Raw genomic sequence first — 23195 nt, forward strand, 5'->3', positions numbered from 1 at the left:
TATAAAGGAAGCCTAAGCAGGCTGGAGTGATTGATTGCTTTGAGGGATATCACCAAGTGGTGAAACCGAGGGCCTCATTCACACTCCAGTGTTTTTTTGCCTATGGGAGAATTTTCCATGCTAATTGGAACTTTTGGGAAAAAGCAGAAGTCCAAGGGCTTATACCTCCAGACAGCACAGGGGTCTCATGAGGAGTGCAATATTTTTCCGTGGAACCCCAGAGCCTTTCAGAGTTGCTGGAGGGGAGAGAGAGAAAACTTGTATTTTGTTTTAAAAACTAGCGCCCAGACGTTGCTTTAGGCTCTTCCTGGCTGTGAGGCTCTGTGGGTAGGTGTTTAATAACAGTACCTCATCCATGTAGCTGTGGTAGAAGAGAAGGACTTCAGCAGGGGAAGCTCGTAGAATGGTGTTTGGTGCCCGGGCCCACAATGGAAATGGGATTCCTGCCTATAATTGCTCTTGAAACTGGGGTGCAGTGCTCAGTATGACCTTCTCCAGGAATCCGTCCGTTGGCTCTGTGGTGATGCTCCCCACCTCAGTCCTCACAAAATTAAAGAAGGTAAATATGCATCATTAAAGCTGTGCGGGCCCCATTACATAATCATTCCACTGAGTGTGTTCTAACTGGATAACTGTGCATCATTAAAGCTGTGCGGGCCCCATTACGTAATCATTCCGTTGAGTGTGTTCTAACTGGATAACTCTGTATCAAGAGCAGGCGATAATGAGAAATATAACACCATGCCTGAATGACGCAATCATGATGGGGAAGTGTGTTATCACCTTTATAATGATAATAAAATACAACTATATATATTGACATATATGCTGTATTCTGGAAGGTTTCATATTGGGTGGAAAAATGTTACATATTTTTAATATTAAATGTCCTATAAAATATCATACAGATTTAAAAAATATATATGTAGGTCTATAACATATATACATATACACATATTAAATCTATATATAAATATACATGATATCTTTATATACTAAGTATATTATATTTTGGTATAACTATGCACTTATATCAGATACATGCACATAGTTTCATATAGTCATATATATTTTATATGTAAAGTATTAAGAATAGAGAAAAGTACAGAGAATAACATTTGTTATCCAAAGAATGCAGCCTCTTATCTAAACTGTATGTGTTTGTGTTAGGGTGTGTACAGGCGTGTGCTTGTGTTCCTGTGTGTGTGTGTGTGTGTGTGTGTGTGTGTGTGTGTGTGGTAGGGTACATGTGGGAGTAGGAGGCAAAGCACAGAGTTGGGTATCTTTTCCATATGTCATCCATCTTTTCTTGAGATAGGGCCCTTCATGGCCTGGAACTGGCTCAGCAGGCTAGGCTGGCAGCCAGGAAATGCCAGTGGCATGCCTGTCTCCACTTCTCCACTGCCCAGATTACAAATGCACACTCCATTTAGGCTTTTTGTGTGATTGTGGGGACTGAAGTCTCCTGTTTTCACTTTACCCGCCGCCCCGACTATTTCCCCAGCCCAGTTCTTCAGAACTCCCCAGAGAAACAAGACATCACACAAACATTTAACTTTTTTATTCGTTCATTCCTCTCTGCCATGGTTTTGGCCTTCAGTGAAGCTAATTTGGGGCTGCTTTGTGTCTTTGAAAGCCAACATTTTAAGATTTTAACAGACACATGCTCTGAGTCAATTTTAGTATCTTAAAATAATTAGTTTTAATTATGTTTATGCTTATCTTTGTGTGCTTATGTAAATGTGTGTGCAGGTACTCTCAGAAGCCAGAAGAGGGCATCAGGTCCTGTAGCTGAAGGCTGGTTGGGAGCCACCTGCTGTAGGTCCTAGGAACTGAGCTCCGATCTTCTCCAATAGCAACAACCTTTCTTAACTCCTGATCCATTTTTCTAGTACCCAATTATAGATTTTTTTAAAAAACATCATTTTCACAATTTCCTAGTGATAGTTTTCGGCAACCAAATTTTTCCTTAGTTTCTTATATATGTCTGTACTGAAAGCAACTGTTTATTTAGTCACTACTTAGTGGAGCTGTTGTGGGAATATATTAGAGAGTGCATTGTCTACCTCTCACTAGACACTGTAAAAGTTGCTCATCTTTCTTGAATGATGATAACAAAAGAGTTCAGTGCTCATAGCTGAGAACACTGCCTTAAGTGCATGCCACGGACTGGGGTTTCTTGCGGGGTCCCTTGTTCCGCGGGACGATGGGTTCTGGCCAGGTGTGCATGAGATTCGGCTTTGACAAATAGACACTACACAAGAAGTGTTCTATCTGAATATATTTCTTAAAAATGACATGAGGCTTTTACAATCATTGCAAAAGAGAAAAATGAAAAATCTGGCAGCTCAGTAGTCAAGGTACATCTGAGGCCATCTAAAACACACTAGGTCTAAAACAGCAGCCATCTCCTCTGGACTGGTGCAGCACCCCTGGGCTCTGAGTATGTTCGGGCTACATGGTCCCGGCCAGAGTCCCGGGAGGCTGCGGGTGCGCCAGCCAGGAGAATAGAGGCTTGAATCTCGAGTCCTCAATGCTGAATCTTCAATGTCGAATCTCGAATGCTCAATCTCTTGAATCTCCACTGGTGCTGCACCCCCCGGGCCCAAGCACTCTGGTCCCGGGGGGCGCTATGGACTGCATGAATCTTAAGTCCTAGTCCACCAAAGTTGGTTCTAATCCGAGTGCAAGTGAGTCCAAAATGTTGAATGCAGACTGCTGCATCTAGAATGCCGAATGTTGTAGACTGTCTCTCACACACACACACTCAGATTAAGGTCCCGCCCATCTTAGGTAAAATGCCCACTATGTTAATCTTTTGGGGAAGTAGAGACAGGCTCTTGCTAATTCCTAGGAGTGGTTCAGCTGTAGTACATGACTGAGAATGAGGATTTTACTTGACCTTGTCCTGGGATAAGTCTCTTATTCTGTGAGCTTCAGTGCCCTACCCACAATGCTGGAGGCAATTAGTTAGAATGGCTTAACATTCCAAGCCAGGGTTTGACTAGGACGTTGGAACATTGGTGAAGGTGAGAGAGCAATGTCCAAATTTTCTTTTTCTAGCTGTTAAGAAATGATATCTTGGTGGGCCACTAGCACACAAGTACGAGGACATATCTGGGCTACCTCTGAGTTTGGGGTGCCAGGCAACAATGCGGAGGCAGGAGACTGACTTTCCTTGAAGTTTACGCCTCAAATACCGCCATCACGCAAAGTGTACATGGCAGGTGCAGGCTAGAGCTTCCCCAGAGCCACACATAAGCAGGAAAGGCAGATGCTATAATAAATACCCTGTCTCATTTCTAGATTGGTTCTAAGTTCCATTTGTTGGTCCTAATTTCTTGACTTCAAAACAAATGCTATTCCTACCCAACTCTCATATTATTAAATGAGATGATTGAAGGACGACTTTCTGGAGCAGCAGTCCTGAACCTGTGGTTTGCAACCTTTTTGGGAATCCAAAACTCTTTCATAGAGATCAACTAAGACCATCTGTATATTAGATTTTTACATTACGATTGATAACAGTAGCAAGATTGCGGTTATAAAGTAGCAATGAAATAATTTTATGATCGGGGGACACCACAGCATGAGGAACTGTATTAAAGGGCACACGGCATCAGGAAGGTTGAGAACCATTGGTCTAGTGTTTGCAAAGAGAGTTAAAGTGCCACTGCCATTTGTATCTGCTTCTCGTGTATCCTGGGGTTTGCTTAAGAATGTCAGGCCCGTGAGTAGGATATGGGAATGGTGGTCATTGTGTGCACTGTGGTTTCGTTTTGTTTGTGTCTGATATAAACTTTCTATTCGACGCTAAAACTACTTCTGCTATGCCTCAGATGGCAACTTTCATGGAGCCTGACAGCGACCTTTAATTGTGATCTACCTTGTAACCTTTTTCTATAGTATGATAGGCTTTGTTTAATTAGATGTCACATTGAATTTAATATTTTTAAAAAGGTTAGGTTTTTATTTATTCATTTATAATGCGTGCATGCATGTGTGTGTGTGTGTGTGTAAAACCGCACATATACAAAAAAAAGAACAACTTGGGGAGATTTGTTCTTCTCTTCTACAAGGTGGCTCCCCAAATTGTTAATTTGGCAGCAAGCCCCTTTATCCACTAAGGCAATGGTCCTCAACCTTCTTAGTGATGGGATCATTTAATACAATCCCTCGTGTTGTGGTGAACCACAACAATTAAATTATTTCACTGTTATTTTATATCTATAATTTTGCTAGTTTTTGAATCATAGTATAAACATCTGACCTGCAGGATATCTGATGTACAACCCCACAAAGGGGTTGTGACCCACAGGTTGAGAACCATGGCACTAAGCCATCTTGCTAGCCCTAAACAACATTTAATGTTCAAAGATTTGCCAGAGCAAGGTGAGCATTGTATTGTCTGTGTGGAACTCTCTTTTGTTTGTCATTTGATGCAAACATGAGACACATCTGAATGAAAATAGAATATAGCTGCTTTCTATTTCTGTATTAAGAGAAGTAGTGGGAAGGGATCCAGGAAGTCTACCGAGAGCTTGGTTGTTTTTCAGATAGACCCATCCACTGGCAATCTCTTTGCTCATCATTTGGCTCGAGGGATCTACTCATCAGAAGGCAGCTGAGAGTAAGCAAGAGTGGCCAGATGAATGCAGAATGCCAGGCGGTGCATTCCCATGCGCAGCCTGTCAGCAGGGAAAGGTGAAAATTGCGAGTGCACGTGTGACTGTGCCCAACCCGAGAAATGAGTTGTTTTTTAAACAACCTGGGGAGAAGAAGAAAATAGCCAATTCAGAAAAGAGAAAGCAAATGCGCTTCAGAGTGGCAATTTGAAAAGATGACAACTGGTTTAGTGTAAAAAAATATCCTCCCACAAGTTGAACCGTTCATATTAATTAGGGGGTATGCTACAGGGTAAAACTAAAGACTGCCGGGGTGCAGCAGGCCTATGACCTCACATCTGGCTTGCAGAATAACCACACAGAGCATGAGTGAGACCGTCATGGAAACTGAGTGAGCATGTGTGTCCCACGGTCATCTCTAACAGCGGAAGGTTACACTCTCTGAAATTATGTGTTTTCTATATTTGAGAGTTTCACCCTAAGGTCAGTTTTCTAAGTCCCGAGGGCAACCTGGGCTAAATAACAACCTTGCCCCTTTCACAGCACTGTGGCTCCAGGTGTGGCCCTTTCATCCTCTGGGGTGTGTGCTCCCTCTCTGGACCTTTGCTGATGAGGTGTTCTATGGGAGATTGACATCAATCATGGTGGGAGGCGTTTCCAGACTGGCAGTAAAAGGCCACTCATTGCCACTTAATCTTCAGGGTTCCCTGACCCTGTCAAGGCCTACTGTTGAGACTACAGGATTTGGCAGGGTAGGAGTTTGGGTCTGTATAAAAAGATTTCCAAACAAAAAGAATTTGGCCTTGTAGATTGAGCAGAGAAAAGGTGATTTGACGGAGCACGCCTTAGTCAGGTTTCCATAACGGACTCCATAGCAAGAGAAGGGTATGTCTAGACAAAAATGCACGCGTGTAGCTATTAAGTAAGTCACAGCAAAACAAGTGGATTCAAATGTATGAGCATCAGGCAATGGGAAAATATTTTCACTTGATTTTAAAAAGCTGCAGTGAAGCCGGGCGGTGATGGCACACACCTTTAATCCCAGCACTTGGGAGGCAGAGGCAGACGGATTTCTGAGTTCGAGGCCAGCCTGGTCTACAGAGTGAGTTCCAGGACAGCCAGGGCTATACAGAGAAACCCTGTCTTGAAAAACAAAAAACAAAACAAAACAAAACAAAACAAAAAGCCGCAGTGAAGAGGGCATGCATTCTTAAGGGGGCAGATGATGAGAAAGGCTTGCGTGGGGGAGCAGCTGCTCTGCTCTAGGGATCTCCCCAGGAAGTCCAAAAGCTTTATCTCAGGCTTTATAGGACCCCGGAAAGGCATGATCATAGCACAGCCAGGAGCCTTAGGGTTGTCAATCAACGTTTTGGAATCCGTGCAGCTGCTACTAGGAAGCAGCGCTGGTATCCATCGGATCCATCACTGCACAGAGCAAGTGTTGTACCTGTTATCCATAGGATCCATCACTCCACGGAGCAAGCGCTGTACCTGCTATCCATCGGATCCATCACTCTACGGAGCAAGCGCTGTACCCGCTAAGACACTAGTTACCGTCCATGCTGTTAGGTCACGGCCTGCTAGATAACTTGAAACTCCCTCAGTGTCATAAATCTTTTAGTGAATGGAAGTTCCCTACAGTATTCCTAATACAAGTTGACAGTTGGAGCTGGGAAATCACACCTATACCTCTCTCAAGGTGACCAAGTTACATTCTATATACTGCACGCACGCACGCACGCATGCACGCATGCACGTACGTACGTACACACAGAATTCCAAGGGGATTTGAAACATGGGACTCATGACCAACTTGCATTAGTCAGTCAATTTCAAGTGTTTTACTCACTTGGCCTCGGCCATGAGTCACCCTGATCTGTTCTTCAAGACTCCACAACTCCTTGTGGTGTCATCAGTGACCATTAGTCCTCCCTATAGAGGCAATCACTGTTCCCTTGACTGAAACAGGCTCCACCTAAGCTGTTAAATAAATTATGAGACATTGTTTTTTTTTTAACATATCATCCTGAATTAATATCACAGGAATGTTGAGATTTCTATTTTTATCACAATATTCATTCACATTTTCAACAATTTTTTTTAGTTCTAAGTAATAGAGACTTAATGAGACTTGATAACATTTTAGAAAATGTGTGTGCCTGTTTCTTTTGAGAGTGTGTAGGAACATGAAGTGTGTGTGTGTGTGTGTGTGTGTTCTATCTATGAGTCTGTAGTTATTTGAGGGCTCAGAGGGAGGGAGTATGCATACATTAGAGAGGCTTGAATGAAAACTATGAACTCAATGACTAAAAACTATTTTCTTCATCTCTCATGAGTAAATGGGATCTCAGCCTCATGAGTGTCCATGGACGTAAGTTATTCTTTTTCTCTTCAAAGTTCAGGCTTTCCTGCTTTTCCATGCACATGGTAGGAAGTGCCCATGCTGGCACACAGGTTCTCTGTTGAGTAGCTTCTCCATCCTCATAGTGTCTTATGAGATGCGTGAGTCAGTGAGCACTCACAACATTTCTGCAGGAAGCAATTGCTTGGTTGCATGGCTGCTCTTGGAGCAGTGTTTGGCACATAAGTCTGTGGCAGAGCTGCTCAAGCAATGCAGTCAATTCGGAGGTCCTCTCCATAGACCTTCCATTTGATCTGGCTCGCTTCTTGGTGCACATCCGAAGGCTACACATATCAGTGTGTGGATGAGACAGTACACGCCCATGTTGACTGAAGTGGAAGCCCCATTAGCCAAGATACAGGAATCGATTTAAGTGTCTGTCAGTGGATGAATGAATAAAAATGATATGTTGTGTCTATGTACACAATTGAATAATGTTGAGATATAAAAATAAATCCCAAGGCTGGGGAGATGTCTCCAGTGTTAAGAGCGCTGGCTGTACTTACAGAAGATCTGACTTTGGTTCCCAGCAACCTCACTGGATAACTCACAAGTGCTTGTAACCCAGCAACAGGGATCTGATGCTCCCTTCTAGCATGGCTAAATGTAGAGGATCCTTTGTTAAATATATGAGACTAGAACTAGAGGGATATCATTTATATTATCAATTATAAATGGAATCTTAATAGATAGAAATCATAGAGAAAGCAGAATGATAGTTACTAGAGGCTGGGGGTGATGGTGTGTGTGTGTGGGGGGGGCGCTGGCCAAATGTGGGGCAGTGGAATGTTCTGGCAGCCTGGGTCTAGTCGAGCTGCCACCATAGAACCCCAGAGCGCCCACTGAGCAGAGTAAATTTGTTCACAAGGGATGGTAGGTGTTCGGTGGTAGCTCCTGAGACGATGGCTTCGATTTCAGCCCAAAGCCCCTACAACAACCCCAGCTGGAGAAGTGTGTAATATTGGTCAAGCCCTCTTACACGCAAATAAAGATTCTCAGCCCAAACCAATGAGAGATAACTGCTGCCGAAATCTGAATGACTCCCAAACTATGTGTATATAGTATCCAGGGAAGTAAAGCGTTGGAAAGATCTACCCCATTGTCTGAGCCTTTTGTTCTAAGAGCTGTAACACTTGGGAAGAGATCTGCTCACTCCTCACTGGCTAGTCTGCCTCTTGTCGGCCCAGCCCGACCCGGCTCAGTGCAGGGCAGTACAGAACAGCCTGGAAGACAGTGGCAGAGATGGCTCCACCCATGCTCGCTAGATTCTCTTCCCAAGAGCTTCTGCTCCAAGCAGGGCCAGATATCTCTGTGGGAAGCCTCTGGCATTCAGGCCCACAGCCAAATGGCCAACCTTCAGCTAGAAAGAAGTGGTAAGTTTAGAGATATCATGCACATCGTGGAGTATATAGACACATTTGAAAATTGCTGTGAGGCGGTTTATATGCTCACTGTAATAAGCCTAATTGGTTTGTCAGCGATTCTATAATACACATGTCAGAACATTGTGTTATATACCATAAATAAAAATAAATACTGTCAGTTATGAAAATGAAACATAAAATTTAAAAAGTTAAGCCAAGCAGACAAAAGAAAATGAATGGATACATCAATCCTTCTATGGTCTCTTTTGTGTTTGGAGCCCAAGTGGAATTTCTTAAACCAACAATTGACGTAGCTGACCTGCTTCCTCAGTGACCTTGGGTGAGAGGTGTTAACTCATCCACGGTTGTTGGAAATGATGCTCTGAGGGGTAACCTGGGGCATGGAATTGCTCATGGGATGAGTGGGGAGGGGAGACAGAAAGCAGTGGTCAAGCCTATGGTCCCTTCCAGTCACTTGTATAGACATTGCCTTGCCTAGGTGTTGTCTGATGGCATCTAGAATGTTCTGTGAAGATGTGTCTCCTGTGCTTTCTAACTATCCCGAGTCGATCAAGCTGCTGTTTGGAACTTATCTCGAGTCAATCAAGCTGCTGTTTGGAACTTCCTCCTGTAGGAGAATGGAGATGGCAGGGGACAGCCATGGTCTGAAAGGAGAATGCCAGGTGGGAGTTTTTCATGTAGTGCTTAGGTTAGCGTCTCGACACAAAAGCTTACTTACCAAAGCCAGGAGAGCCAAGACTGATATTCGTCCCCTTCATCTTTCTGCATGTAAGCTCAGGACCTCTGAGGAGCCTTGGGAGCTCTCTGCGAAGCCACTGTTGGGAAACAGGGAGGCTCCCATAGCAGTTTTTGTCAAGTGGCTTCTCGGCGGAGCTCTGTGCTCAGAGATTTAGTAAATTAGGAGGTTTCATAATTTTGGGATTAAATGTGCTTAGGGATCCTCGTGCATTAATTAATTGAAACAAAAATCAAGAAATTAAGGAGCGTAGATGTGACTTAGACAATGAAAGAAAAGAAGCAAAGTCAAAGATGGAGTGGTTACAGTCTCCTGGTGACTCTCGGAGCACGTGTGTGATTACAGTCCGAACGAGTCAAAAGGTCCATGGAGCTTCGAGTGTGTAGCCCAATGCATGTTTGCTTCAACTATGAGAGCCCCTCCTCCATCTCTCTCCAGCCATGTGATCATGAGAAATACAACATGCATACTAAGTCAGTTGTAGTTTCATTGAGCAATAGGTATTCTCACTAATACTGATCAGGGGAAGGTTGGGAGGGGTCTGAAAGACGTTTGAGTGGAGGAGACAGGGTGCCAAATAGTAATGAATTTGATCATAAATTGGTTATAAATCTCAGATGCCAAATAGTAATGAATTTGATTATAGAGTGATTATAAATCTCAGATGCCAAATGGTAATGAATTTGATTATAAATTGATTATAAATCTGTTCAGACATATGTCTTCATCTGTGCCTGGGGAATGTTTTAGTATTTTGGCATGGAAGATTGGATATTTTTTTTTCTTTCTTGAAACAGGGTCTCACTATGTCGCTTTGGCCAGCAACCTAGTGACCTGGAACTCACTATGTAGACAAGATTGGCCTGTCACTCACAGAGATCCACCTGCCTCTGCCTTCCAGGTGCTGATACTACAGGTGTAGTATACCACATGCCACTAACGATTTACTTATCTTCATTTTATGTGTATACGTATTTTGCCTGTTTTATTGTCTGGGCGCCGTGTGTGTATAGTACCAGTATAGACCAGAAGAAGAAAACAGATTCCCAGGAGCTAGAGTTAAAGATAGACGTGGGTTCTGGAAACCAAATCTAGGTCCTCTGGAAGAGCAACGCAGGCGTTGAAGCACTGAGGCATTTCTCCAGCCCCCATGACGGGAGTAGATTTTCAAAGGTAGCTTGAGCTTTTCGTATGGTAGCCATTTCTACCAGAATTTACTTCTTCCCTCCTTTTAGTGGCTCCCAAGGAGACTTGCAAAGGAGTTACTATAAAAGCAGTAAAACGTTCTAGGTAAAAGTGAAGGCCAAATATATGGAAGCCTTTATATACAAAGAAGCAGCAATAAGCCTTGATACAGTGGCCCATACCGTCTTGTCGATGAGATGAAATAGCCTCGCTGAGTCTGAGGAGTGGACCCCAGCATCCTTTATTTCTAGGACAATCGCTGTAGCCCATGGCTTCTTCAGAGAAATATAAAGTGTTAGAGATTCAAGGGGTTCTGACTGGATCCGCAAGCCCCCTGCCATGCAGTTCCTGCTTTGGTTTTTCCGATTTCTTGAGAGAATTATTGAGAGGAAACGTTCTGGTTTCTCGTCCTTGCCACAAACAAGTGGTGTGTTCAGCTCTGTGCTTCTTGTAATCATTGCTATTCCTTTTCTCAAAGGTTTTTAACCCGTGTGAATGCATGCATGCATGTGTGTGGATGTATAATGTGAATGAGAGCACACAGACCAGTGGATGGCATTGGATCCTTTAAAGCTGGGGAGTTACAGTTGATTGTGAGCCTTGCGGCATGGGTGCTGACACCAGGACTCAGGTCCTCAGGACAGAGAAACCACTAAGCATCTCTCCAGTCCTGTCCCCATTATTTCCTTTTATTATATTTTTAATTGTTTTAATTTTTTAAAAATTCTTTAATCTCATTTTTGTTAGAGCTCTTTAAAAATGGGGGGAAGGACCCCACACCCAAGGCTCGGGACCGGCGACCCCAAACACCACCAAGACATGTACTTGATGCAATCAGCAAGAGGTTCTTTTATTCAGCGCTGGGCGAGACTCATATCCCTCGCAGGGGTAGAGGAGTCTGGCCCCAAGCAAAAATTTAAACAGGTTTTTATACCCACACAGTTGCTAGGGGAAAAGGGGAAATCAAGGCAGGGGGAAGTACGGGGTAGTCTCTGATGGGTGCTGGATGTGCTAGGGTTCAGAAGCAGGTTAGCCACCTGGCAATTGTTTGCTACCTCATTTTTCTTTTCTCCTGCCAGGCCGCTCCGGTCTCTAAGCTCTGGGGGCTGGTCTCCCATTCTTCTATGTTCTGGGAGCCGGTCTCCCATTCTTCTATGTTCTGGGAGCCGGTCTCCCATTCTTCTATGTTCTGGGAGCCGGTTTCCCATTTTTCTAAGTCCTGGGAGCTAGTCTCCCATTGAGTTCAACTAACGGCTAAGTTCCCACAGTACAGTTTGAAAATTTTAACCTCTCATTTTTACAGTCCAGTCTTTATCCCCTTCCCAGTCTGCCCTCTGACTGTTCCACAACCCATACCTTCTCCCCACCCCCAGTCTCCAAGAGGGCATCCCTACACCTCAGCCTACACCCCACCTGGCCTCCCCACTCCCTGGGGCTTCAAGTCTCTTGAGGGTTAGGTGTATCTTCTCTCACTGAGTCAAGACCTGGCAGTCCTCTGCTGTCTATGTGTTGGGGCCTGGTGTGTGCCGCCTGGTTGGTTACTTAGTGTCTGAGCAATCTCGGAGGTCCAGGTTAGTTCAGACTGCTGGTCTTCCTGTGGAAATTGGCTCCCATGATGTAGAAAATCTCAAGTAAGTTCAAAAATTCACTGAAATAATAAAGACATTGGAGGTTTTGATTTAAAAAATTTTTTTCCCATTGTGGTTTTTGTTTTAAGATAAGTTTATTATTTCTCTGTGTTGTAAGCTAGTATAAAAATAAACTTTGAATTATTTCTGAGGAACTAATAAATAAACCAAATCACTTACAGATGTCCACATTCTTAGTAGAATTAGATTCAAATATCAAGTTTTACACTTAACAAATACACAAGCAATTGATGTAATGTTCTTGCTCATTTGGTTTTAATGTTGAGAAGATAAACTTTCATAACAGATTGCTTAATAGTGAGCTTGGTAAAATTTTGCTGAAAATGCAACTAAGCAACCAACTTCTTGAATTATTTAATATTATTCTTGTTTTTGGGCACATGGCTGAACTGTTTTAGTGATAGATGTGAAGAGATTAGAGAAGGCATGACCCTCTCCCAACATACCAGATGTTTAAAAAACAAAACAAAATAAACATATCTTTAAAGATTTACTTTAAAGCAAGAAGATCTGTTGTGGTGATTTGAACAAGAATGGCCCCTCAAGGCTCATACATTTTACTGCTTCCACCATCAGGGAGTGCCACTATTGAGAAGGATTTGGAGGTGTGGCCTTGTTGAGGTAGGTGTGGCCTTATTGGAGGTAGTGTGTCACTGGGGGGTGGGCTTTGAGGTTTTAGAAGTACAAACCAGGCCTTTTCTTCTACCGAAGCCTGAGATGTACAAGTCTCAGTTACTTCTCCAACCTCCTGTCTGCCTGCATGCTACCCTGCTCTCTACCACGCTGACAATGAACTCAACTTCTGAAGTGGTATGTGTATGAGTACACTGTAGCTGTATACATGGCCGTGAGCCATCATGTGGCTGCTGGGAATTGAACTCAGGACAGCCCTGCTTGCTCTGGCATAATACACTGTAGTTGTCTTCAGACGCACCAGAAGAGGGCATCAGATCTCATTACGGGTGGTTGTGAGTCACCATGTGGTTGCTGGGATCTGAACTCAGGACCTTTGGAAGAGCAGGCAGTGCTCTTCCCCACTGAGCCATCTCGCCAGCCCCAAGACAGCTGTGTTTATTCGTATTCTAGCATGTGGTCTTATACTCGGTAGGTGCTCAGTGAATGTCTATAGTGTTGATGTCTGTGGACTTGGATCTTAGTGCTTCCAACCCACAGAAACAGCAGCATGAAATCTGCACACATAGACATGATGAGGCATTAGAGGAACAGTGATTGAGGGTGTGCTGTTTAAAAGCTTTGCTCTGTTCCACATGAGGGAGGCTACTCCACCACAACCCAAAGCAGAGGGAAATGAATGCAGTCGTGGTTACTTGCTTGCTTGTCCTTAGCACGTTTCTCTACTTTTAGATGGTCCAGGATGCCTTGTGTAGGGAATGGCACTGCTCACAGTGGGCAGGATCTTACTAATCATTTAACTTATTTAACCCAGTTCCCACATACATGTCAAGAAGACCAACTTGAACAAGCTAGCGAGAACTCCCAGATTTTTCTTGGTTGTATCAACTGGACAGTTATAATTATCCATTACAGCATGCAAAAGTGATATTGGCGCAGTTAAAAGGGGTGCAAACATCAGGCCCAACATTCCCCCCTCTTACTGTCTTAATGAAGGGACCACTTGCTGACAGCTTACTCTGTGGGGCATTTCACACATCACAGCATGTACAACATGCTGTTTTGAAGTTTCTTTGATTGTTTCCTCTTGTGGCACATGCTCTCAGTCTCACATCCAAACCTCTAAGTTTGTTTTGTGATTCCAAATGGTCTCTTACTTTGAGAGTTTCTTGATACCTTGAATTCCACCTCAGCCGGATGCTTAGCTGTTCATGTGTGGCATGGAGCAAGCCAGATGTTCTGAAACTTTCCCAGCCTGGATAGCAGCCCTCACCCACTGCTTTTCAGGCTATGGTGGAAATAGCCCTTGAGCATCATAGCTCCCAAATGTGAACGGCACATGTGTCCACACTGCTCCTCCTTCTCTAGCCCTCAGCAGTAGCAGACATTGCAACTCTTTCCTCTGGAATCTCTTCCTGCATTTCCTTGCTGATTCTCCAGACACCGTCCATGTGTGCTGTGCTTAAAACTTTGTCCGCTAGGAGACATGGCTGTTGATGACGTTGAAGCTCAGAGAAGTCACTACGTCGTATATGGTCACCAGGACATGTCACTGTCCTCTGAGCCTAACAGCCATTGTTGTACTTTCAAAAGTCCTTGAAGATTAGATCTCGATCTTTAAGAGGATGGGTTAGAGAGCGTCATTGGACCATCACCTAAGATGCCAGATATCCTATTCCCCCACCTTTTGGGCCTGTTTTCTGTAATTCTTCTTTAGTTGCTCATGGTCTTGTGGTCTTGGGAGGTAGTACTGAAAGTAATGGAATCTCTGGGAAGCCATTATCTAAGGTGCTGAAGCTTTTCATTGGTGAAGCTGTTTTGATGTCACCCAGACTCCTACAAGTAAGTGTTCACCTAAGCTCCATAAATAAAACCATTCAACTCCCTAACTCCAGAAATCAGACTTTGGTGGACTCATACTTTGGACTGTCATTGGTCTACTGTATGGGATCCCCTGGGAATGTTCAACACAATGGCCACATAGCTAAAGAATGGTAGACATAAGGATGGAATTCAGTATTGACTTCTAGAATAAAAACCACAAATGGGAAGCTGATGGACACTTCCCAGCATTCCCATAATGTAGAGATGCTACATGTAGAGAAAGATGGCTGACTCATTGGTTGTACCCCATCAGCTTGTTACATTAAACTTAAGTCTATGGATTTCAGCTTTTTACACTGGGTTGTAAAACCATACAGGGCTGAAAAACCAACAGCAGCAGTAAATGTTTTCTGAACAATACACAAAGAGCAAATATTAACTCAAAGTGGTGTGCATGAAAAACTCAGGTTTCTGACTGTGCGCTCCTATGTTGCTCCATGGGACTCCACTTCAGCATTGGTTCTGTGCACACAGCATGACACTTTTCCAGTGCATGCCCTCATGCCATGGACCAACAAAGGCAGCCCCGAATTCTTCAGCTCAAATTTGAAACTACAGCATGATGAACTGCAGGGTTTATACTGCAGGCTTTTTATAGAACGTTTTCTGTTCTTATAGATGCGCAGTGGTTGAATTAAAGAAAATAGAGTATAAAATATTTTTCTGGGTATCATTCCTTACATGGATGCATCAATTTATTGCAGCTTAGATTATGCTGTCTGGGAATGTTCACTTTTGAACATTTTGTTTGTTGACTTTTTTTTTTTTTTTTTAAGTCATTAGGGGTAGAGAGATGGCTCAGTGGTTAAAGCACGCAGGTGTTGCTATTGGAGAGAACCTGGATTCTGTTCCCAGCAACCACATGTGGCTCACAAATGTCTTTAGCTCCGGTTTCAGGAGAGCCAATACCTTCTTCTGATTTCTGCAGTCACCAGGAGTTCACAAACATATATGTGGCCAAAAAAAACCTCATACACATAAATAAATAAATGCATTTTTAATCATTAAATTAATTTTGCTTGGGATTAGGTCAGCATGTGCATTAATATCTGAAGTGACCCTGGAAATGTTTCTATGATTTGGTGCTCCATACTTATGCGATGTGATGTTCTCAGTAATGATAACTGTAAATCCAAGTGCCAGTGAGCTCTCACAGTTGTTGAAGATGCATTCTGAGATGTAGTATCAAACATTCAGCCAGGATATAACATTTAATGTAAAGAATCATATCTGTCTCAGTAATGTGCAAATGTATCACCATCTCTTATAAATGTAAAATTAAGCACATTCATCTATACTTGAAAGTGTACTTCTGTCATTAGCAAAAGATACAATTATATATTTATATATAAATGCATATATATACATATATATGTAATTTTGTCTTTCTGTGTATGTGTAAAACTGTCTCAGACAAAAAGAACTTGGACAAAGATGGAGCAGAGACTGAAAGAATGGCTAACAAATGACTAGCTCAACATGACACCCACCCCATGGACAGGAACCAATCCCTGACTGTATTAATGATAGTCTCTTAGGCTTCCAGATAGGAGCTTACAATAACTGCCCTGTGAGAGGCTCCACCCAGCACTGACTGAAACAGATATAGAGACCCATATCCAAACATTAGATGGAGATTGGAAAATCTTGTAGAAGAGTTGGGGAAAGAATTGAGGAACCCAAATGGACAGGGACTCCACAAGAAGACCAATAGAGTCAACTAGCCAGGACCACTGTGGGGGTCTCAGAGACTGAATCACCAAGCAAAGAGTTTACATGGGCTGGACCACCCCTCAACCCCACACATATATAGCAGATGTGCAACTTAGTCTTTATATGGGTCCTCCAACAGCTGGAGTGTGTGTGTGTGGGGGGGCTATTCTTGACTCTATTTTCTGCCTGTGGATCCTGTTCACCTAACTGAGCTGCCTTGTCTGACCTCAGTGGGGGATGATGTACCTAGTCCTGTAATGATTTGATATGCCAGAGTGGGTTGGTGTCCAGTGTGGGTTTCCCCTTTCTCAGAAGAAAATGTAGAGGGGAGGGGGGTTGGGTGAGGGGGTTACTGGGAAGAGAGGGGAGCTACATTCAGGATGTAAAGTAAATAAATAAATAGATTAATGGAAAAAAAGAGCTTGTGATTGGGAAGAAATTATATATATATTGCTACTGTTGCCATCTAAGGATACCTGAGCAGGTGTGTCATCAATTAGGGAAGGCTTTATGACCCCATGTGGCATTATTTATAAAATGTAGCACATTTGTCCTGTGAGATGTGACCATATGTAAAGAAAGGGATATATAAGGATGATCATAAACAAATATTACAGTGAACAAAAAAAGCAGTCACACATTGGCTCCTCCTGCAAGGTGGTGGTCTCTTGCTGTATGTTGACTGCAGGCATGGACTATGCATTAGAAAGGGGAGGTCTGGTGCAGCCTAGCTGATCTATTTTGCCTATGTCCCTTATGGAAACATCAGGGGAGCCATTTAAAGTCAGGTATCTATTAATAGACAATTTTCTCTTCTATATTGCCAGTTTTCACTCACTTCCATTATGTGTTGACTTCTGTTCAGGGTCCAGATAAAGCTATCAGTGAAGATCTGGAAGATTCTAGAATAATGACTTTTGAAGACTACAGAAATATGATCGTTCAGAAGTAGGAGTTGGGGCTCTAGGGATTTCAAACATAAGGTCTGTTCTCCTTTCATTTATAATCCCACTTTGCCTCACCTCAAATTTCACCTAAGGTTACTTGCTTCTTGAACTTCCAAGTCAACATTTATTTACCTGCTAAGCTATGAACTGTTTTCTCTGTCATGGCCTCTCCCTGAGGGCTAAGGAGAAATAGTCTGTGATTGTCCATGTGGGCATGGACATTTGAAAGAGAAGAGATATATAGATATGAGAATACAGGTATATGTATACAAATACATTTGAGATTTGTATACAAATGCATTTAGGTTAGATTTATATGTGTATTACATATTCATGTATATATTGATATATTTATACTTTGTAGAAATGATTAGAAACTTAAAACATTTAAATCTTCAAATAGATTTGGAACTCAGGAGCAAATTGTGCTATGATTTTGTGAAATGGGAATATAGTCTCAGACAAGTAGGGCATTATCCACTATTGGATATTTTTACACTCATATCTCTATTTGAATATCAATTGTAGTGATGTTCATACAAACTAGATACATTGGCTTGAAGTTGTCCAGAGTTTTTCTGGAAACTACCTTCCATTATTATATTTCACACAGAATTTCAGCAAGAATTCTACTCTGAATAAGTGCCTCCATTTTTTATACCCGTTATTTAACTCACCTGTAGGGGGTGGTTCCAATGCTTTGATTGGGAATGAATGCTGAAGGTCCTGTTCCCCAGTTGGTTCTTGATTGATCAATAGAGATGCTAGTGGACAATGGTTGGGTGAATGGGGTGGAACTTCCCGTTTCCTGCAGGCAGGCTAGTAGATGCAGGAGGAGGAAAAAAAATTCACCATGCTTTGGAGGGAGAGAAAGCCATCAGCCATGTGAAATCTTGGGTGGAGTGGTCATTGGCTGCTTCCCTGGCTGGGCCTGGGCTAGCAAGCAGGAGATTAGAAACACAACTAAGTTGAGGGCAGATTTAGAGGTGTTGATTTGGGAGTGAAAAGAAAGGCATGATAGCCAAAGAAGGCTTAGACATGCCTGACGATTGAACTATTGAAAATAAGTTAGGGCTGGAGAGATGGCTCAGTGGTTAAGCACTGACTGCTCTTCTGAAGGTCCTAAGTTCAAATTTTAGCAACCACATGGTGACTCACAACCATCTGTAATGAGATCTGATGCCCTCTTCTGGGGTGTCTAAAGACAGCTACAGTGTACTTACATGTAAGAAATAAATAAATCTTAAAAAAAAAAAAACTTACAGTGTATATGTGTTTCATTCATGGATCTGGGATGGCTCCTTGGTAGGTGCACACATATCTAGCTGGGAACATGGAGCAGCATAGCAAAAACTACGTTATACTCACCCTCCTTTTTCTGTTAATGGCTTACACTTCAATCATGTTGGGTAATGAATGATGTAAAATAAAAGACAGGATGCTAGTCAGCAATGCTTTAAAGTTTTATAATGGAACAGAGTTGGAGACCATATTGCTAGGCAAGTGTCAAGTGCTGCTGAGTTCTCATCATTCAGAAAGAAACTGAAAGAAGATGCTCCTCAAGCATTTGAGTGTAGGCCATAGCAAGACATGCATTTGCTGCCACTACTCCTGATGCTCACGCATTACTTAAAGCTGTCCATGTATGTGTGGTATACTTGTATAAATACAGATGTAGACATCTATATATTCAGCAGTGTATCGGAAACACTGTCTGCCTTTCTATGCACAGTAAGTCTTAGGGTTCCAGTTAGATTGGATATTCATATCTTGTCAAATTGATAGGTTGAAGTCTCATTCTTGAAGTGTTAATATTTGGAGGCAGGGTTATTGAGAACCATTGAGTCATAAGGGCGAATACCATATTATTGGGATTAGTGTCCTCTTCTAGGAAACCCCAGATAACTCCGTGGTTTTTCTACCTGTGAGGACTGAATAGAAGAGAGCCATTTGTGACCTAGGAAGTGGGTGTCATCACTTCCTAGTGGTGATTTTGGACCTATCAGTCTTTGAACCTATGAGAAATAAATGCTGCTATTTATAGTATTCTGTTATAGCAACTTAAATGTCCCTGAGGCATCACAGACAATAAAATTAAAATGGAAGTATATGGTGGTTTAAGAAGATTGGCCTCCCTGGGCTCATAGATTTGAGTGTTTAGTCACAAAGGAGTAGAACTGTTGAAAAGATTGGAAGGATTAGGAGGATTGTTGGAGTAGGTGTGGCCTTGTTGGAGGAAGTGTGTCATTGGGGGTGGGCTTTGAGGTTTCAAATGCCCATGCCAGGCCCACTGTTTCTCTTTCTGTTCTGTGTGGACTAGGATGTAGAACTCTCAGTCTCTTCTCCAGCACCCTGTCTGCCTGTGTGCCACCATGCTTCCTACTATAATGATAACAGACTATACCTCCGAAACTGTAATCCAGCCCCTATTAAATGATTTCCTTTATAAGAATTGCCTTGGTCATGGTGTATCTTCACAAGAGATTGGTTTTGTTGTTGTTTTTGTTTGTTTGTTTGTTTTGTAGTTTTGGTTCTAAGAACAAATTACTTTTCTAGATATTTTCATATCCTTACTAATTATTGGAAGAAATTCGTTGAGCACCCATATGTCAGCACTATTGACTTCTTTACGAAGTCCTCAAACCAACAACTCATACTTGAGGAGAAACCAATATTTAAAGAAAAATTATACACTAAAGATGACAAGAGGTGTCAAGGAGTATCTAGGACATTAAATGAAAATCTGAGAGAAGTCTAAAGTACTGTAAGAGAAGCAAGGGCAATGTCTCAGTAGACTGAACTGTCGTATCACTGTGGTGGGGGAAGGGGTGAGTGGAAATCACCCAGGTGAAACGCTGCTAAAGAGAAATAAAGACTGAGAAAGCCAACATAAATCAGGTTTAAGGCCAGAAGGAACTTGATGTGTTAGGAAATTGAGAAAGTTGGAGAACAGAGCCTAAGGGGCAGTGGCAGAGCTGGAGGATGTGGGTGGTAGAGTTGGGTAAGCATGAGTCAGAACTTGATCTGACAGACAGGGTCAAGTACATTTTACATCTTCTAAGAGTAACAGAAAATGGTGTGGCTTTCTCAACAAAGGCACGACATTGTTTTGTTATATTTTGCCTGACTTTAAGATATGCCTGCTCATTAGGAATGGTGGGAGAGCAGGTTGCATGCTACCATTGCCTGAGGCTACTAAAGTTCAGAGAGCCTGGTTCCTGCAGCCCTGTTCTGATCAAGCCCCGATGTGTTCCCTGACAGACAGCTCTCCTCATTCTGTCTTCATCACTGCATCCCCTAGCCCTGGCTCCCCTACAGGAGGAAGTTGATTAGAGACCCTTCATCTGACCCCCATTGTGTTCTTGCAATCTTTCTTCACCAGACCACTGGTGCTATGCTTTCTAGTTTGGGAGAAGGTGAGGTCTGAGAGGAGCCATTGGTCCACAGACAAATGCAACAGCTTAAGGAACTGCTTGTTTTGGCTCATGGGGCAGGCACAATGGGAAGTACCTGATGTCACTGGTCATGTTGCATCTGCTATTAGGGGAGTAGAGAGAGAGTAGACAGGAATTTGGAGCACAGGCCACAAGGCCTACCTTCCAGTAGCCCACTTCATCCAGTGAAACACTAACCCCTTAAGGTTGTACAATCTCACAACACAGGGCCATCACTGGTGACTGCGTGTTCAAATACATGAGCCTATGAGGGAGCATTTGACAACTAAGCCATAACACCCTGACTCTAGTAACTAAAGAGGCCCACAGTACATGCTTAATATTAATCTGTGGAGGAGTATAAACTCACAGAGACTGAAGCAACAGCACAGGGCCTTCTTGGGTCTGCACCAAGCAGATCCTCTGAGAATACATTATGGCTTTTAAGCTTGGTATTTTTATGGGATTCCTGAATGTGAGAGTGAGCAGGGTCTCTGACGCTTGTGCTTGCTCTTGGTATTCCTTTCCTCCTGCGGAGCACCTGTGTCTAGCTTTGAAGCTATAAACAAGATATATTGTATGAGAAAAAGAATATATTTTTATTGTGAGTTCAAGTAGCATAAAAGGATTGTGTTCATCCCCCATCACTGTCTCTGCCTCGATCTCTCGGTCTCTTCGTATTTTTGTTGAGCGCTGGATTCCTTGAAGTTAGTCTTTGTCCTGTGGTTGCTTCAGCTTACCTACTTTACAATCCTACCAAGCAACCACTTTCCTAAAGGTTGTAGCCAAATTCCCCAAACTGGTTTCCTGTGACTCATCTACCTTTGTAACTGCCAGTCTAACAAAATGGAAGATGCTGATTCGTCAGGACAAAGTCATGAGATTTATAATTTTTCTTCCACTTAGCTGCTGCCATAGTTGGGTGAGTTCTACACTGAACACATGACTCAGAGAGGCATAGCAACCATGGAAGGACCCTCACTTTTCAAGAATGAAAGAAGAGTAGCCAATATAAGAGATGATCCCTGAAGACTCTAGGAGCGAATGACTTATCTGTCTGGTGCTTTATGGTGTCATATCTGGTTACACTTGTACCTTGTTGTAAAATGAAAATACTGCCCCACACTCTTCATACATAAATATACCCTCTGCTTTCCTAATGCAGTTTATTCCATTGATATTTAATTATTGTTTCATTACTGCAGAATCATGATTGGATGTAGTGTTGTCTTTGAGTTCTTTGGCCTAATGTAAGGAATTTCGTGTGACAGCATATCATGGAAATAAAACAAACAGCAGGAGTAATTAGTGGAAGAGGAAGTACTCTGAGACCCAAATCCAGTCTGGCTCTAGATGTGTCCACTCACTTCCCTGACCTTTAGTCAGTCCAGTTGGAAACTGTGGTGGAAATCAAGATGTCACCACTACACAGGCATTAGTGGAAATGACCTTTATCTTGAGTATATGAATTAGAGAAGAAAACAAAATGAAACAGCAACATCGAGCCAGACAACACTAGCCCCTCTGCCCTAAGGATCATGTGCTCTTACAAGCCTGGTCTTTGCTGTGTCCTCCAGATCCCCCAGGTCCAGCTCTGGGCCTGAGACTCTGAGGGTTCAACTTAGCCAATCTGATGGCTTTGAGGTTCCTAAGGACCCAGGCACTGGGCCTGGCATGCTAAATTCAGTCTGAGTCCCTGTCTTACTATGTTTTTTAGCAAAGGATTCATATTTCTGAATCTGTTTTAATTGTAAAATGAGGATATTTATGACTCTTACTTTGCTGTATAGTTCTAAGTGCTCCATAGGATAATACACTTTGCCAGTGCCTGGCATAGGATCTGGCTGATGGTAAATTCTGGGAATTTACCATTGTCTATCTCTAGTTCAGAACTTTGTAAGCTTCTCTCCAAATTACAAAGATGAGCAAGGCTTGGAGGTGTAAGAAGTTCTCATTGGAACAGGATGGATCTTCCCTTATTTTCTCTCCCTTGAGTAAGGGGTGAGCAGAAATCAGGAATACCAAGAATTCCACACTCAAAGACTTGAGAACAGCAAGAAGAGCCAACCAGTCTTATTGGTGCCATGAACAGAGACATGCCCCTCAGTCTAGCCAAGCAGGCTCTTCACTAACTTACTACGAGGTAAGGAGAGTGAGGGGCAAATGTGACAACTGAATGCTTTCTTGTATCCATTTTCCCCATTTAGGTAACATTGCAGAAAGACAGTAAACATGGATACCAACTTATCTATGCCAAGGGACGCCAGCTCAGAGGTTTATCTTATAGGCTCTAGTTGATACATGTTTGGGGAACACATTATTTAAAATACCATGGCTGTTGTTCATTCTCTGGACTTACCTAATTAAGGCTTGTGCTGGAGCTTGTGTGTATTTCCTCTGAGAGACCAGATCTTGGGTTCAGACTCCGTCTTAGACAACTTGACCTAGAGTTAACTCAAGCTAACAGGCTGGAACCTAGCACCAGTTTCCAGGTTATTCCACAACAAATCTACACCCCAGGTTACAAGCCTGCCCCTGGCACGTCACTTCCTAACGACCACCAATCAGGAGGAAAGCAGAAGTTAACTTTATGGTTTGGCTCT

At 42.8% G+C, this 23195-nt stretch overlaps 1 long non-coding RNA gene across 4 annotated transcripts; it reads right to left on the reverse strand.

Moving 5' to 3' along the window:
* Positions 1-438: 438 nt before the first annotated feature.
* On the reverse strand, positions 439-23082 carry LOC116092557. 4 transcript variants are annotated; one of them, XR_004119325.1, is made up of 3 exons: positions 22952-23082; positions 9130-9226; positions 439-541 (listed from the first exon to the last, which is right to left on the reverse strand). It is a non-coding gene; the product is annotated as an uncharacterized LOC116092557 (long non-coding RNA). The 4 variants fall into 4 exon arrangements; XR_004119323.1 differs by lacking the exon at positions 439-541 and adding an exon at positions 4473-4768; XR_004119324.1 differs by lacking the exon at positions 439-541 and adding an exon at positions 6805-7403.
* Between the last annotated feature and the right edge of the window lie 113 nt (positions 23083-23195).

Source organism: Mastomys coucha, unplaced genomic scaffold (genome assembly GCF_008632895.1).
Source record: "Mastomys coucha isolate ucsf_1 unplaced genomic scaffold, UCSF_Mcou_1 pScaffold15, whole genome shotgun sequence".
Taxonomy (NCBI): Eukaryota; Metazoa; Chordata; class Mammalia; order Rodentia; family Muridae; genus Mastomys; species Mastomys coucha.